Raw genomic sequence first — 17,752 nt, 5'->3', positions numbered from 1 at the left:
CCTTTTCAATCTGGGCGTATCGACACTCAGAATCAGTCATAGACCTGGAGGCATAGGCAACAGGCTTCCAATCTTCACCCTCTGCTTGTAGCAAGACTGCACCTAGGCCATCTTTTGATGCATCCGTTGAAACTTTGATTCTTTTTGTTGGGTCAAAGAAGGTGAGTACAGGTGTGGTTGTCAGCACTGTTTTGAGGTTTATCCACTCTTGTTCATGTCTTTCTGTCCATGCGAACTCATTTGTTTTATGTAGCAGGTCTCGCAGACAGGCTGTCTTGGCTGACAAGTTAGGAATGAACTTTCCAATGAAGTTTATCATCCCCATGATGCGTAGCACTCCTTTTTTGTCAGTGGGTTGGGGCATTTTGAGTATGGCGTTTACTTTTTTCATATCTGGCTCTATTCCTTTACCAGATAGATTGGCCTAGAAATTCGGTATCGCCGCGCCAGGTCTATAGTGCCCGAAATTTTGCGCTCGCCCGGATTCCTGTAGCGCCCGCCTGAAATTCAGTTGCGCCGCCCCAAGATGGAGGCGGGTGCTATTGCAGGGTTTGGCCGCCTCGTTTAGGGCGAAGAATGTCAGTTTCAGGCGTCCAGCTGCCGCTGCGGCACCCGATGCGGTGCGGCAGGCTGGGGTACTGCAGGCCTCCTCCATCTCTTAAGGAGGAGCTGCCTGCAGCCGTGAGATCGCCGCTGGATTCCCCCGGCAAATGAGCCCGGCACCACGGAGAAGTGCCGGGCTCGCGGGAGTCACACACCAATGCCGCGGGGGGGTGGTGCAGGAGTCCGGGGAGGGAGGTGCGGCCAGGCGGCCACCGGGAAAGCGGCCGGCCGCCCCTCCACCTTTATGCGCCGGCCTCTCCGAGCTGCAAGGCACCGTTTTGCAAACGCTGTTTGCGGCCACGACGGGCGAGGCGGCCGCAACTGAATTTGGCCATCGGGACGGATTACCATTGGAACCGGGGCGCTGCGCACACCGATGACGTCATCGGTGCTGGCGCAGCGCTACCGGCTAACGCCGATGTTAGGGACCAACTGAATTTCGGGCGCTAAAAAACTTCCGGCGCAAACCACTTTATAGCCAATAAGTGGGCGCAAACGTGACTGAATTTCTAGGCCCTTATCTCCTAGGAAAGTGACTTCCTGGACGCCAAGCTGACACTTGGCTTTGTTGAGCTTCAGTCCATTCCGGCATATGCTCTGTAGCACTTTAGTCAGTCTCTCATTGTGTTCTTTCAGTGTGGAGCCCCAGATGATGATGTCATCAACATAGACCCGAACTCCTGCCAGATCTTCAATTATTTGTTCCATCGCTCTATGAAAGATTTCAGATGCAGATATTATCCCGAAAGGCATTCTGAGGAAACAATACCTGCCAAATGGTGTGTTGAAGGTACAGTATTTGGTGCTCTCTTCATCCAGTTTTAGTTGCCAAAATCCTTGTGAGGCATCGAGCTTTGTAAAGTATCTGGCACCTGACATTTCACTGGTGATTTCTTCTCGCTTGGGAATCTGGTAGTGTTCACGTTTTATGTTTGCATTTAAGTCCTTTGGATCCATGGATATTCTTAGATCATTGTTCTTTGTCTTTACACATACCATGGAGTTAACCCAGTCTGTTGGCTCTTCGACTTTCCTGATGACTCCTAGTGTGGTCATTCTGTCCGGTTCATTCTTGAGCCGGTCACGCAGGGGTGCTGGAACTCTTCGTGGAGCATGTACCACTGGCTGAGCATCCTGCTTTAGCTGGATCTTGTAAGTGAATGGTAGAACTCCAAATCCTTTGAACACATCCTGGAAATTATTCACTACAGAATCCACCGAGTCATCTGGTCTGCTTATGGCACAGTTTATACGGTAGACTCTTTTGACCAGTTCTAAGTCCTCACAAGCTTTGTCACCCAGTAGTGAATCAAGCCTTTCAGCCACAACAGAAAACATGAGATGATGCACTTTGTCTTTGACTGTCACTTTAAGTCTGCATACACCTAAGCTATCTATTTTCTGTCCATTATAGTCCTTCAGTAGTACTGACTTTTTCTGTATTTTGGGCTTTTCTTTCATATTGTTAATGTCACTCATACTGATTAAGTTTGCTTTTGCCACAGTGTCTAGTTTCAAGGTAACTAATGCTCCATTTACCTGCAGTGGGATCATCCATTTGTCCTCTTTTACTGCATTAACTTTATGTTCAGCATTGTCCATTTCTGAGGGCTGCACATTTTCTGTATCCTTTTTGATATTGTCACATGACACCATTCCTACAAAAATTGTCTCACTTAAATCAGTGTCCTCAATTACATTAACTCGTTGCCCTTTCTTAGTTTGTACTTTTGAAAAGCATTGTTTGGCAAAGTGATTCTTTTCATTACACTTTGTGCACATTTTTCCAAACGCTGGGCATTGTCTTAACTGATGTTTGTAACCACAGCGTTTACAATTAAAAATTTCATCCTCCGATTGCTTTTCATTTCTGTTCTGCCCATGTTTCTTCCCCTTATAGGACACAGCACCGACAGCAGCATTATCACTCATTACAATCGCATCATTATTGATTTCACTGAAAGTCTTCGCGTGCTTTCGAGCTAGCTCACTGGCTTGGCATATTTTCACCGCATTTTCCAAATTTAGTTCGGTTTCTCTCAACAGACGTTCCCTGACTTTTTTATCATGAATACCAAACACAATCTGGTCACGAATCATGGATGCTTTGAGCTCAGAGAAATTACATGTCTGTGCTTTCAGTTTCAGATCAGTTATAAAGCTATCAAAAGTCACATTTTGCTGCTGTGTCCGAGAACGGAAGATGTATCTTTCATAGGTCTCATTCTTTTTGGGAGAGCAATGTGCATCAAATTTTATTAGCACATCTTCTAATTTTTCTCTGTTCTCCTCTGGATTAAATACAAATGTATTAAATACCTCTATCGCCTGTGGGCCTGCAACCGTAAGCAGCAACGCTATCTTCCTTGCGTCTGGCTTTGTACCGAATCCGATGGCTGCAATGTAGAGTTTGAATTGTTGTTTAAAAGTCTGCCAATTGTAGTTGAAAGTTCCTGTGAGTTTCAAACGCTCTGGTGGCTTCAAATTCTCCATTTCGCTTTTCACAATTTTCAGCAGATCTTCACCACCCTGGTACCATCTTATGTTCATTAATAAATAGACATTCTTATTATGAACACAGCTAGCTTTTGCTAGTTACTTTATTGAGCACATGTGGAATAGGTACAGTATCTGTAGAGGCTTCCATCTTGACTGCTGCCTTGTGGGTAGCCTAGTGCCTCATGGGTAATGTAGTCTTAATATACATACAGCTGGGTAGTGTAGTCTTATACATACAGCTATATACAGCTCTACACAGCTCTACGGCTCCACCTAGTGTCCACTATAGAATGACATGTTATTGATCATTACAGTGGTGTTCCCATGCGCCTGCTGCCCTTGTCCTTCTAGGTGGAAGAGGTCGCGGGTTTGGGAGGTGCTACCGAAGAAGCCTTGGCAAGTTGCTGCAGTGCATCTCGTAGATGGTACACACTGCAGCCACGGTACGCCGGTGGTGGAGGGAGTGAATGTTTAAGGTGGTGGATGGGCTGCCACTCAAGCGGGCTGCTTTGTCCTGGATGGTGTCGAGCTTCTTGAGTGTTGTTGGAGCTGCACTCATCCAGGCAAGTGGAGAGTATTCCATCACACTCCTGACTTGTGCCTTGTAGATGGTGGAAAGGCTTTGGGGAGTCAGGAGGTGAGACACTCGCCGCAGAATACCCAGCCTCTGACCTGCTCTTGTTGCCACAGTATTTATGTGGCTGGTCCAGTTAAGTTTCTGGTCAATGGTGACCCCCAGGATGTTGATGGTGGTGGATTCGGCGATGGTAATACCGTTGAATGTCAAGGGGAGGTGGTTAGACTCTCGCTTGTTGGAGATAGTCATTGCCTGGCACTTGCGTGGCGCAAATGTCACTTGCCACTTATCAGCCCAAGCCTGAATGTTGTCCAGGTCTTGCTGTATGCGGGCACGGACTGCTTCATTATTGATGGGGTTTGCACATTCAGTTTGTTCATTCAGTGCTTATTCATCCCGTTGAAGAAACAGTTTATTTTCTATTAAAGTTGAGGATTAGTCAATAAACATGTAGCAGCCTGGTGCTATTGTTGTCGATCTCAGACAACGTTTCTATAATTATTATTTAATTATTGGCTGGAGAACTCTGGTACTTTGTCATTCTATTAATGGGATTAGATGTGCTGCTTTGGCAGGTGCCGGGAGCTTGCAAGTGTTGGCTCTAGAGCTTCTGGAGCAATCGTTACTGTAATGACACAGAATGATTATTGACCAATCAGATTCTTAACGAACATAAGAACATAAGAATTAGGAGCAGGAGTCGGCCATTCGGCCCCTCGAGCCTGCTCCACCATTCAATAAGATCATGGCTGATCTTCAACCTCAACTCCACTTTCCGCCCGATCCCCATATCCCTCGATTCCCCTAGAGTCCAAAAATCTATCGATCTCAGCCTTGAATATACTCAACGATTCAGCATCCACAGCCCTCTGGGGTAGAGAATTCCAAAGATTCACAACCCTCTGAGATGAAACTGAGATGAGGAGAAACTTCACTCAGAGTGTAGTAAATCTATGGAATTTGCTACCTCAGAGAGCTGTGGAAGCTGCGACATTAAATAAATTTAAATCGGAGATAGACAGTTTCCTAGCTGATAAGGGAATTAGGGGTTACGGGGAGCGGGCAGGGAAGTGGACGTGAGTCTAGATTCGGATCAGCCATGATCCTATTGAATGGCGGAGCAGGCCCGAGGGGCCGTATGGCCTACTCCTGCTCCTACTTCTTATGTTCTTATGTTCTTATGAAGAAATTCTGCCTCATCTCAGTCTTAAATGGCCGACCCCTTATCCTGAGACTGTGCCCCCTAGTTCTAGACTCTCCAGCCAGGGGGAAACAACCTCTCAGCATCTACCCTGTCAATCCCCCTCAGAATCTGATATGTTTCAATGAGATCACCTCTCATTCTTCTAAACTCCAGAGAGTATCGGCCCAATCTACTCAATCTCTCCTCATAGGACAACCCTCTCATCCCAGGAATCAATCTAGTGAACCTTCGTTGCACCGCCTCCAAGGCAAGTATATCCTTCCTCAGATAAGGAGACCAAAACTGGGCCCAGTACTCCAGGTGTGGTCTCACCAAGGCCCTGTACAATTGTAGTAAGACTTCCTTACTCTTATACTTCAACCCCCTTGCAATAAAGGCCAACATGCCATTTGCCTTCCTTATTGCTTGCTGATTAGAAAGGTCGCATTACTACTGCTCAAAAAATGGACATGCACCAATTTTTTTATTACTGCAGACAGATGTTTAAGATTTGTTAAAAAAAAAAGTCATCATGATTCACAGCACAAATTGTGGATGCTGTGGGTTCTGAATTTCTCATTCACTATGATTACCCTGCTGAAGGGACTCTCAAATGATGGAACTACGAAATCAAAATTCTTGTCGAAGAAAATGGCCATTTGTTCTGTGATGTCACAGCACGCTGCGGGTGGAGGGGGGGCTGGTGGTGAGAGGGAAAAAAAGTCAAAAATAGAGCAAAGGAAAGTCACAAAAATCTCAATCAACCTCTCGCTCTTTTTTTGTGCAAAACTGATTTCCGACACCAAATGCAAATTAGGAGCCATATCTCTCCTTGATGACTTATTCGGTTCACATTTAATTGGGTGATAAATATTGTGCAGACAATGTTAGCACAATGCACCAAATCCGACCTTCACAATAATTTAATAAATGAGACACGCTATTTAAAAATAAAATCTGGAAAAATCTTGTGCATCTTTTCCGTCCTAGAGCTATTCACTTCCTCACTGGGCAAATAGTCATTCACACATTAACAAACTAATGAGACTAAAGGTGGACAAGTCCCCTGGACCCAATGGTCTGCATCCCAGAGTCTTAAAAGAAGTGGCTGCAGAGATAGTGGATGCATTGGTTGTAATCTTCCAGTTCGGGGGAGAGCAGCAGCGGAGGAGGTGAGCCCGGTATAAAAACCGGCGCGAAGGCAGAGGCCCGACCAGTTCGGGGGAGAGCAGCAGCGGAGGAGGTGAGCCCGGTATAAAAACTGGCGCGAAGGCAGAGGCCCGACCAGTTCGGGGGAGAGCAGCAGCGGAGGAGGTGAGCCCGGTATAAAAACCGGCGCGAAGGCAGAGGCCCGACCAGTTCGGGGGAGAGCAGCAGCGGAGGAGGTGAGCCCGGTATAAAAACCGGCGCGAAGGCAGAGGCCCGACCAGTTCGAGGGAGAGCAGCAGCGGAGGAGGTGAGACCGGTATAAAAACCGGCGCGAAGGCAGAGGCCTACCAAATCAACAGCAGAGGAGAGAGGTAAAAAGTAATCAGTGTGTGACGTCACCAGGGAGCAGGTAAGTGATTGGTTGGTGAGTAGTTCTCTCTTTTCAATACAAGCTTGACTTCTGTGGTGTTAAATTTCTAGGGTCTCTGGTGTAGTGGGGACAGTTGGTAAATAAAGCGCCCTAGAGTATACCTGTAACTGGGGTATTGAATAAATTTTTAAATTAATTAAAGGAGTAAGTCATGGGAGGAGAGCTCAGACCCGTGTTCTGCTCCTCTTGCTCCATGTGGGAAATCAGGGACGCTGCCAGTGTCCCTGACGACCATGTGTGCGGGAAATGCATCCAGCTGCAGCTACTTGCAGACCGCATTGCGGCGCTCGAGCTGCAGGTGGATGAATTTTGGAGCATGCGCGATGCTGAGAGGCTCGTGGATAGCACGTTTAGCGAGTTGTTCACGCCTCAGGGCAGGGCAGCACAGGGGGTGACCATCAGGCGGAGCAACAAAGGCAGGCAGGTAGTGCAGGGAACCCCTGCGGGCATCCCCCTTTCAAACAAGTATACCGCTTTGGATACTGTTGAGGGGGATGACTCACCAGGGGAAGGCAGCAGCAGCCAACTTCCTGGCACTGGGGGTGCTCCTGCTGCCCAGGAAGGGGGGAAAAAGAGTGGGAGAGCAATAGTGGTAGGGGATTCTATAGTAAGGGGAACAGATAGGCGTTTCTGTGGCCGTAGACGTGAATCCAGGATGGATTGTTGCCTCCCTGGTGCCAGGGTCAAGGATGTCACTGAGCGGCTGCAGGGCATTCTGGAGGGGGAGGGTGAACAGCCAATGGTCGTGGTCCACATTGGTACCAACGACATAGGTAAAAAGAGGGATGAGGTCCTGCATCAAGAATTTAGGGAGCTAGGTAACAGATTAAAGAGCAGGACCTCAAAGGTTGTAATCTCTGGATTACTCCCAGTGCCACGTGCTAGTAAGTATAGGAATGGGAGGATAGAGCAGATGAATGCGTGGCTAAAGAGTTGGTGTAGGGGGGAGGGTTTTACTTTCCTGGATCACTGGGCCTGCTTCTGGGAAAGGTGGGACTTGTACAAGTCGGACGGGTTGCACCTGAACCAGAGCGGGACAAATATCCTTGCGGGGAGGTTTGCTAGCACTGTTGGGGGGGGTTTAAACTAACTTGGCAGGGGGATGGGATACAGAGGGGAGCTGAAATAGGGGGGGATGTGCTGCCAATTATAGAGAAAAAAACAAGTCAGCTTGGTAGACAGGGCAAATATATAAGGGCAAGGCTGGATGGCATCTATTTTAATGCAAGGAGTCTTGCAAATAAGGTGGATGAACTGAAGGTGTTGATAAACACATGGGAGTATGATATTGTTGCTATCACGGAGACATGGTTGAGGGAAGGGCAAGACTGGCAGCTCAATATTCCGGGGTACAGAATCTTCAGGCGAGACAGAGGGGGAGGTATAAGAGGAGGGGGTGTCGCAATATTAATTAAGGAGTCAATTACTGCAGTAAGGAGGGATGATATATTAGCAGGGTCCTCTAATGAGGCCATATGGGTGGAGCTTAAAAACAAAAAGGGGGCAAGCACTTTGCTGGGAGTGTACTATAGGCCTCCAAACAGTCAGGGGGAGATAGAGGAACAGATATGTAGGCAAATCTCAGAGAAATGTGCAAATAATAGGGTAATAATAATGGGGGATTTCAACTTCCCCAATATTAACTGGGATAGTCAGAGTGTGAAAGGCTCAGAGGGTGTAGAATTCTTAAAGTGCATCCAGGAGAGCTTTTTGAGCCAGCATGTAGAAAGTCCTACAAGAGAGGGGGCGGTACTGGACCTAATTCTAGGGAATGTGGCCGGCCAAGTGGAAAAAGTGCTAGTAGGTGAGCACTTTGGTGATAGTGACCATAATATGGTAAGATTTAAGGTGGCCATGGAAAAGGACAGGGATGGGCCGGAAATAAAGGTTCTAAATTGGGGGAAGGCCGATTTTAATAGGATAAGGCAGGATCTGGCCAAAATGGACTGGGATCAGCTACTTGTAGGAAAATCCGCATCGGAGCAATGGGAGGCTTTCAGAAGGGAGATTGAGATCATACAATGGCAACATGTTCCCGTAAAGGTCAAGGGTGTTTCCAAAAACCACAGGGAACCTTGGATGTCAGGGGATATACGAGAATGGATTAGGAAAAAAAGGAGGGCTTTTGGTAGATACAAAAGGCTAAAGACGGAGGAAGCCCTAGAGGAGTACAAAAAGTGCAGGGGGATACTTAAAAAAGAAATTAGGAGATCAAGGAGGGGCCATGAAATAACACTGGCGAGCAAAATAAAGGAAAATCCGAAGATGTTTTATAAGTATATTAAGGGTAAGAGGATAACTAGGGAAAAAATAGGGCCCATTAGGGACAAAAGTGGCAATCTGTGTGTGGAGCCGGAAGATGTAGGAGGGGTTCTAAATGAATTTTTTGCATCTGTTTTCACTATGGAGAAGGACGATGTAGACATAGAAATAGGGCGGGGGGACTGTGATATACTCGAACATATTAACATCGAGAGGGAGGAGGTATTGGCGGTTTTAGCTGGCCTAAAAATGGATAAATCCCCAGGCCCGGATGAAATGTATCCCAGGCTGCTGTGTGAGGCAAAGGAGGAGATTGCGGGGGCTCTAACACATATATTCAGGACCTCTCTGGCCACAGGGGATGTGCCAGAGGACTGGAGAACCGCTAATGTAGTACCATTATTCAAGAAGGGTAGTAGGGAAAAACCGGGGAACTACAGGCCAGTGAGCCTAACATCAGTGGTAGGAAAATTATTGGAAAAAATCCTGAGGGACAAAATTTGTCTCCACTTGGAGAGGCAAGGATTAATCAGGGATAGTCAACATGGCTTTGTCAAGGGAAGATCATGTCTGACTAATTTGATTGAATTTTTTGAGGGGGTGACTAGGTGTGTGGATGAGGGTAACGCAGTGGATGTGGTATACATGGATTTCAGTAAGGCCTTCGATAAAGTCCCGCACAGGAGACTGGTCAAGAAGGTAAGAGCCCATGGAATCCAGGGTGCCTTGGCACATTGGATACAAAACTGGCTTAGTGGCAGAAGGCAGAGGGTGATGGTCGAAGGTTGTTTTTGTGACTGGAAGCCTGTGGCCAGTGGGGTACCACAGGGATCGGTGCTGGGTCCCTTGCTGTTTGTGGTCTACATTAATGACTTGGATATGAATGTAAAGGGTATGATCAGTAAGTTCGCGGATGATACAAAAATTGGTAGGGTGGTAAATAGCGAGGAGGGTAGCCTCAGTCTGCAGGACGATATAGATGGGTTGGTCAGATGGGCGGAACAGTGGCAAATGGAATTTAACCCGGAAAAGTGCGAGGTGATGCACTTTGGGGGGACTAACAAGGCAAAGGAATACACAATGAATGGAAAGACCCTAGGCAAGACGGAGGGTCAGAGGGATCTGGGTGTGCAAGTACACAGATCCCTGAAGGCGGCGGAACAGGTGGATAAGGTGGTAAAAAAGGCATATGGGATACTTGCCTTCATTAGCCGAGGCATTGAATATAAGAGCCAGGAGGTTATGATGGAGCTGTATAAAACACTGGTTAGGCCACAGCTGGAATACTGTGTGCAGTTCTGGTCGCCACACTACAGGAAGGATGTGATCGCGTTAGAGAGGGTGCAGAGGAGGTTCACCAGGATGTTACCAGGGCTGGAGCGCTTCAGCTATGAAGAGAGACTGGGCAGATTGGGTTTGTTTTCCTTGGAGCTGAGGAGGCTGAGGGGGGACATGATTGAGGTGTACAAAATTATGAGGGGCATAGATAGGATGGATGCTGAGGAGCTTTTTCCCTTAGTAGAGGGGTCAATAACTAGGGGGCATAGATTCAAGGTAAAGGGCGGGAGGTTTAGAGGGGATTTGAGAAAGAACTTTTTCACCCAGAGGGTGGTTGGAGTCTGGAACTCACTGCCTGAAAGGGTTGTGGAGGCAGAAACCCTCACAACATTTAAGAAGCATTTGGATGTGCACTTGAAATGCCATAGCATACAAGGCTACGGGCCAAATGCTGGAATATGGGATTAGATTAGACAGGGCTTGATGGCCGGCGCGGACACGATGGGCCGAAGGGCCTCTATCCGTGCTGTATTACTCTATGACTCTATGACTCTAAAATTCCCTGGACTCTGGAGCGGTCCCAGCGGATTGGAAAACCGCAAGTATAACGCCCCTATTTAAGAAAGGAGGGAGACAGAAAGCAGGAAACTATAGACCAGTTAGCCTAACATCTGTCGTTGGGAAAATGCTGGAGTCCTTCATTAAGGAAGCAGTAGCAGGGCATTTGGAAAATCATAATGTAGTCAAGCAGAGTCAGCATGGTTTTATGAAAGGGAAATCATGTTTGACAAATTTGCTGGAGTTCTTTGAGGATGTAACGAGCAGGGTGGATAAAGGGGAACCAGTAGCTGTCATGTATTTGGATTTCCAGAAGGCATTCGATAAGGTGCCACATAAAAGGTTACGACACAAGATAAGAGCTCACGGGGTTGGGGGTAATGGATAGAGGATTGGCTAACTAACAGAAAACAGAGAGTCGGGATAAATGGGTCATTTTCCAGTTGGCAAACAGTAACTAGTGGGGTGCCACAGGGATCGGTGCTGGGGCCTCAACTATTTACAATCTACATTAATGACTTGGATGAAGGGACCGAGTGTAATGTAGCCAAGTTTGCGGATGATACAAAGATGGGTGGGAAAGCAAGTTGTGCAGAGGACTCAAAGAATCTGCAAAGGGATATAGACAGGCTAAGTGAGTGGGCAAACATTTGGCAGATGGAGTATGATGTGGGAAAGTGCGAGGTTATCCACTTTGGCAGGAAAAATAAAAGGCAAATTATTATTTAAATGGCGAGGGATTACAAAATGCTACAGTTCAGAGGGACCTGGGGGTCCTTGTGCACAAATCACAAAATGTTAGCATGCAGCTGCAGCTAGTAATCAAAAAGGCAAATGGAATGTTGGCCTTTATTGCAAAGGGGTTGGAGTATACCCAGAGAGCTGTGGAGGCTGGGTCATTAAATACATTTAAGGTGGAGATAGACAGATTTTTGCAAGATAAGGGAGTGAAGGGGGGAGCGGGCAGGGAAGTGGCTTTGAGCCATGATCTTATTGAATGGCGGAGCCAGCTCGAGGGACCAAGTGGCCTACTCCTGCTCCTATTTCTTATGTTCTTATGTTCCAAACCCACAGCAATGTGGTTGACTCTTAACTGCCCTCTGAAATGGCCCAGCGAGACACTCAGTTGTTAAAAACCCGCCAGGAACACCACACGGACTGCAGCGGTTCAAGAAGGCGGCTCATCACCACTTTCTCAAGGGCAACTAAGGATGGGCAATAAATTTTGGGCCTTGCCAGCGATGTCCACATCCCGTGAACGAATATAAAAAAAATAAAACGAGATGCCACTCCTGTCCCCCTGTTGGAGTGTGAGCCTAAAGGGGAATTCTCCTGCTGGTTCTGAAGCTGAAAGGGGCAAGCCATGCTGGCTAACGGGCCTGGGATCAGACCGTTGACTCTCAGTGTATGAACAAACTGGTCCATCTGGCTTCAATGTACAGCTTTGTGGGTTTTCTATCTTAGGCTGTGTAAATTTACTGGGATCGATTTTGACCTTTGGATGACAAAGAAAGAAAGACAGGCTTGCATTTCTATAGCGCTTTTCATGACCACCGGACGTCCCAACGCGCTTTACAGCCAATTAAGTACTTTTTTTTTAAGTGTGGTCACTGTTGTAATGTGGGAAACGCAGCAGCCAATTTGCGCACAGCAAGCTCCCACAAACAGCAATGTGATAATGACCAGATAATCTGTTTTAGTGATGTTGATTGAGGGATAAATATTGGCCCCAGGACACCGGGAGAACTCCCCTGCTCTTGTTTGAAATAGTGGCCGTGGGATCTTTTACATCCACCTGAGAGAGCAGACGGGGCCTCGGTTTAATGTTTCGTCTGAAAGACGGCACCTCCAACAGTGCAGCACTCCCTCAGTACTGCCCCTCCGACAGTGCAGCACACCCTCAGTACTGCCCCTCCGACAGTGCGGCGCTCCCTCAGCACTGCCCCTCCGACAGTGCGGCACTCCCTCAGTACTGCCCCTCCGACAGTGCAGCACTCCCTCAGCACTGCCCCTCCGACAGTGCGGCTCTCCCTCAGCACTGCCCCTCCGACAGTGCAGCACTCCCTCAGCACTGCCCCTCCGACAGTGCAGCAATCCCTCAGCACTGCACTGGGAGTGTCAGCCTAGAATTTTGAGCTCAAGTCCCTGGAGTGGGACTCGAACCCACAACCTTCTGACTCAGAGACGAGGGAGCCGCCCACTGAGCCACGGCTGACACAAGAGGGCGCTGGTTAGCCACCCATTGTGGCAGCAAGGAGGCCACGGCCTCATTTAAATTTGACCGGCGATCTGTGGGCAGCAGAGAGCAGCCTGGATTCTATTGGTGAGACCCTAAGGAGCAAGAATTCCACAAAAGGAATTCAACACTTCGGCCTCTTGGGTCCCGCCGTCTCGGGTCCGGCCAGTCCTGACCTAAAATGGCAATCAGGGTCCTATTTACGTCACAGGTCCCCGATTTCCAGATTAAAAGCAGGCGGGCGCTTTGGACACCCGGCAGTAGGACCCTTTCAAAATGGAGCCGGCCACGTCGCCGGCGTTAGCGGGGCGGTAAGGAGGCCGACACCATTTTGAGGCCGTCACCGCCCCGTTTAACGGCAGGCGAAGGCGGCGACTATCGTGCTGTAAAACGCAGCCCATGAGCATAAATCCATCCCCGCACCCTTCCCCTGAAGAGAAAACGTGACCCAAAAATCACAAAAACCATGTTTCCATGGAGGCAACTGCCCATTGGCCTCAAGTGATGCGATTAGTTCATGGGAATAATGCGACTGAAATATCTCTTGATGTCATTGATGTAAGAAAACTATTAGGCACTTGGTCTAAGCGTTAAACAAAGCTTTAATCAACTGTTTTACAACATGGAGGTCTAGTTGTGTCCTTCACTAGTTCCTGTTAAGAATGTTCTGCGCAAGCTGGGCCCGTGCCCGAGTATTTATACTCTCCCTGGACAGCGCCACCCGCAGGTCGCTCAGTATTATTTCATAAGTCTTTCTTTCATGAATGACTGATTCATGCCAGTCATTAATCTGTGCTAACCATGTCACTAACTAGGAGTGGCCGTGCCTTCAGCTGCCTGGGCCCTGAGCTCTGGAATTCCCTCCCTAAACCTCTCCGCCTCTCTCTCCTCCTTTAAAACGCTCCTTAAAACCGACCTCATTGACCAAGCTTTCGGTCTCCTGTCCTAATTGCTCCTTCTGTGGCTCGTGTCAAAGTTTTTATAATACTCCTACATTAAAGGCGCTATATAAATACAAGTTGTTGTTGTTGTTAACGTCTGAGAGCAATTTCAGTTGATTTTCTCAACAGAAAAAAGATTCCCTTCAAAATTGGTTACTAGGGTCATAAATTGAATATAAATTAGGACAATTTCCCCCATTTGTCATAAAATCTAGTGCAGGCAGATCAGCAATAGACCAGCAGGAAATATGTACATATGTAGTGAAATACACATGTAAGGCTGTTCCCCCCTGGCTGGAGAGTCTAGAACCAGGGGTCACAGTCTCAGGATAAGGGGTCGGCCATTTAGGACTGAGATGAGGAGGAATTTCTTCACTCAGAGGGTTGTGAATCTTTGGAATTCTCTGCCCCAGAGGGCTGTGGATGCTGAATCGTTGAGTATATTCAAGGCTGAGATCGATAGATTTTTGGACTCTAGGGGAATCGAGGGATATGGGGATCGGGCGGGAAAGTGGAGTTGAGGTCGAAGCTCAGCCATGATCTTATTGAATGGCAGAGCAGGCTCGAGGGGCCGTGTGGCGGAGCAGGCTCGAGGGGCCGTGTGGCGGAGCAGGCTCGAGGGGCCGTGTGGCGGAGCAGGCTCGAGGGGCCGTGTGGCGGAGCTGGCTCGAGGGGCCGTGTGGCGGAGCGGGCTCGAGGGGCCGTGTGGCGGAGCGGGCTCGAGGGGCCGTGTGGCGGAGCAGGCTCGAGGGGCCGTGTGGCGGAGCGGGCTCGAGGGGCCGTGTGGCGGAGCTGGCTCGAGGGGCCGTGTGGCGGAGCGGGCTCGAGGGGCCGTGTGGCGGAGCGGGCTCGAGGGGCCGTGTGGCGGAGCGGGCTCGAGGGGCCGTGTGGCGGAGCTGGCTCGAGGGGCCGTGTGGCGGAGCGGGCTCGAGGGGCCGTGTGGCGGAGCGGGCTCGAGGGGCCGTGTGGCGGAGCTGGCTCGAGGGGCCGTGTGGCGGAGCGGGCTCGAGGGGCTGTGTGGCGGAGCGGGCTCGAGGGGTCGTGTGGCGGAGCAGGCTCGAGGGGCCGTGTGGCGGAGCAGGCTCGAGGTGCCGTGTGGCGGAGCAGGCTCGAGGGGCCGTGTGGCGGAGCGGGCTCGAGGGGCCGTGTGGCGGAGCAGGCTCGAGGGGCTGTGTGGCGGAGCGGGCTCGAGGGGTCGTGTGGCGGAGCAGGCTCGAGGGGCCGTGTGGCGGAGCAGGCTCGAGGTGCCGTGTGGCGGAGCAGGCTCGAGGGGCCGTGTGGCGGAGCGGGCTCGAGGGGCCGTGTGGCGGAGCAGGCTCGAGGGGCCGTGTGGCGGAGCAGGCTCGAGGTGCCGTGTGGCGGAGCAGGCTCGAGGGGCCGTGTGGCGGAGCGGGCTCGAGGGGCCGTGTGGCGGAGCAGGCTCGAGGTGCCGTGTGGCGGAGCGGGCTCGAGGGGCCGTGTGGCGGAGCGGGCTCGAGGGGCCGTGTGGCGGAGCAGGCTCGAGGGGCCGTGTGGCGGAGCAGGCTCGAGGTGCCGTGTGGCGGAGCGGGCTCGAGGGGCCGTGTGGCGGAGCAGGCTCGAGGGGCCGTGTGGCGGAGCAGGCTCGAGGGGCCGTGTGGCGGAGCGGGCTCGAGGGGCCGTGTGGCGGAGCGGGCTCGAGGGGCCGTGTGGCGGAGCGGGCTCGAGGGGCCGTGTGGCGGAGCGGGCTCGAGGGGCCGTGTGGCTGACTCCTGCTACTGTTTCTCATATATGTATTCGACCCTATTTTTTTGTTCATTTTTGTCTCCGCAAAATGTCACAGGAGACCAAATGATTCTTTTATGGAATGTGATAGAGATTCCCATTATTCCTGAGGAAAAGGAATTAGTTCTACTTTTTAATACAGTAAAATCATTTTAAAAATGATTGAAAACTTCAATAAAGGTTTGGGCTGAATGGAGACTTGGCCATTGTTGTAATCAAATGGCCCAGACTGGAGGCGCTATCATGTAGAAACTAATTAATAAGGTTAACTGAATCAAAATGGAGCCATTCATTGTAGGTATTCATTCCCTGTTGGTTTTACAATATAATTATCTTTATTTTACAGGACTACTAGGAATTGAAAATTCATTGCGTCTCATCTTCAAGACCTAGAATACCAGGGATATGTGATAAAAGAGAACAAGCACTTTTTTGCTGACAATACAGACTCTGCCAGCTATCTTACTGTGCTCTGGGAACTTTACAGGTTGTAGATACAAGACAGCCAATTATTTCCTATTCTGCACTTCAAAGGCAACAGCTATGGAAGAGCAAGAACTCACCGTGGAAAAAAATGAGCATCTCCCAAACGCAGCCAACAATGATTAAAAAAGGATAATGAGTTGAGACAATCACACCCTTGTTAATTTAAACAAAATAATATTTTGATTAAAAGTTCTTGATTTCCCCTCTGTTGCATTTGTCCGAATGTTAATGAATACACACGATAGCGGGCCAGTCACTTATCGGGCCAGAAAATAAGACTTAAAAGGTCGCTTTTACTGGCACCCGATTCCGTCCGTTTATCGAGACAAGGAAAACCCCTGGACCGGAAAAACACAGCGAAATTTTAAACTGAGGCTGTGACGTGGGCGTCGCTGGCAAGGCCAGCATTTATTGCCCATCCCTAACTGCCCTTGAGAAGGTGGTGGTGAACCGCCTTCTTGAACTGCTGCAGTCCGTGAGGTGAAGGTGCTCCCACAGCGCTGTAGCGGTTTGTTAGAACTGAGTGTCTCACTAGGTCATTTCAGAGGGCAGTTAAGAGTCAACCACATTGCTGTGGGTCTGGAGTCACAGATCGGCCAGACCGGGTAAGCAGTTTCCTTCCCTAGAACCAGATGGGTTTTTATGACACTAGCTTTTGTTTTTAAATTCCAGATTTACTTAATTAACTGAATTTAAATTCCCCAGCTGCCGTGGTGGAATTTAAAACTCACGTCTCTGGATCATTAAGTCTAGGGGCTAAAAATTCGATGGGCGCCAGTCTCGCCTGGGCACCGGAAGTCCCGCCCCGGAAGGAGCCACGAGCGCCAGCCCGATATTCAGTTTCAGCGCCCCAAACGGAAGCGGGATGCTGCTTGAGGTGCCCCGCATCCCTCTTGGGGCGCTGCAACTGAATATCGCAGTGCAACGTGCCGCAGTGCCACATGCTGCGGCACGGCACGCTGCGGTACTGCAGGCCTTCCTGCCCTTCTTAAAGGGGAGGGGCCTGCACCAGCGCGATCGGCGATCGCGAGTGCCGGCAAAAGAGCCCGGCACCGAGGAGAAGTGCCGGGCACTTGGGACACAGCCGGCACTGCCCGGGGGGGCTCAGGAGGCCGGGGATGGCGGCACGAGGAGGTGCTGGCAGGCAGCCAGCAAAAAAAATAGCCGCCCCGCACCTCCCCTTTAATTAGCGCCACTACCGCCGCAGGTAGGCCCCCCTGAACTGGTTGCAAATTGCGACCGGCGTTACAGCGGGGGGGCGCGACCAAATATTGCGATCGGGGCGGTAGCGGGGCGCTGCGCTCACCGATGACATCATTGGTGGCGGCACAGCGCTACAGGCTAACGCCGCCATTAGCGCCCCGCTAAATTTCGCGGGAGGCGTGGCCAGTGGCGCTAAAACCACTAAGTGCCCTTTTTGGGCGCTAACTGGTGCCGCAGTCCACCAAATTTCTAGGCCTAGGTCTCTGGATTACTAGTCCAGTAACATAACCACTATGCTAGTGCACCCCTGCTGAACTTGTTGATATTCACATACTAGTCTACAGCATGATTATTGAACATTTTCCCAATAATGCAGAAATACGGAAGCAGTGCAGCTACTCCGAGCGTTCGTTAGCGTTTGGTGTATTTAGGCACAAAGGCACTCTCTATGGCCCTGATATTATATCTCGGTATACTCATGTACAAATGCTTAATTTCTTCATCTGAAATCCTCCAGAATTTTTGGCAGAGGCATTAGCCCATTTGCCAGCCAGTAGCTCAGTGGGCAGCACCCTCACCTCTAGAGTCAAGGAGGTTGTGGGTT

At 49.8% G+C, this 17,752-nt stretch overlaps 1 protein-coding gene across 1 annotated transcript in view; it reads left to right on the top strand.

The window, feature by feature from the left end:
• The window catches only part of LOC147117894 (uncharacterized), a 98,256-nt gene extending 82,109 nt beyond the window's left edge, over positions 1–16,147 (top strand). Inside the window, exon 2 of the mRNA XM_085989289.1 lies at positions 15,806–16,147. The gene's annotated coding sequence lies outside the window, so the exon portion shown is untranslated. The remainder of the gene's footprint in view (positions 1–15,805) is intronic.
• The last annotated feature ends 1,605 nt before the right edge of the window (positions 16,148–17,752 follow it).

This window comes from Somniosus microcephalus, chromosome 5 (genome assembly GCF_052327205.1).
Source record: "Somniosus microcephalus isolate GS21.2 chromosome 5, FLI_Smic_1.0, whole genome shotgun sequence".
NCBI classification, from domain to species: Eukaryota; Metazoa; Chordata; class Chondrichthyes; order Squaliformes; family Somniosidae; genus Somniosus; species Somniosus microcephalus.
This window is presented reverse-complemented; position numbering and strand designations above follow the sequence as displayed.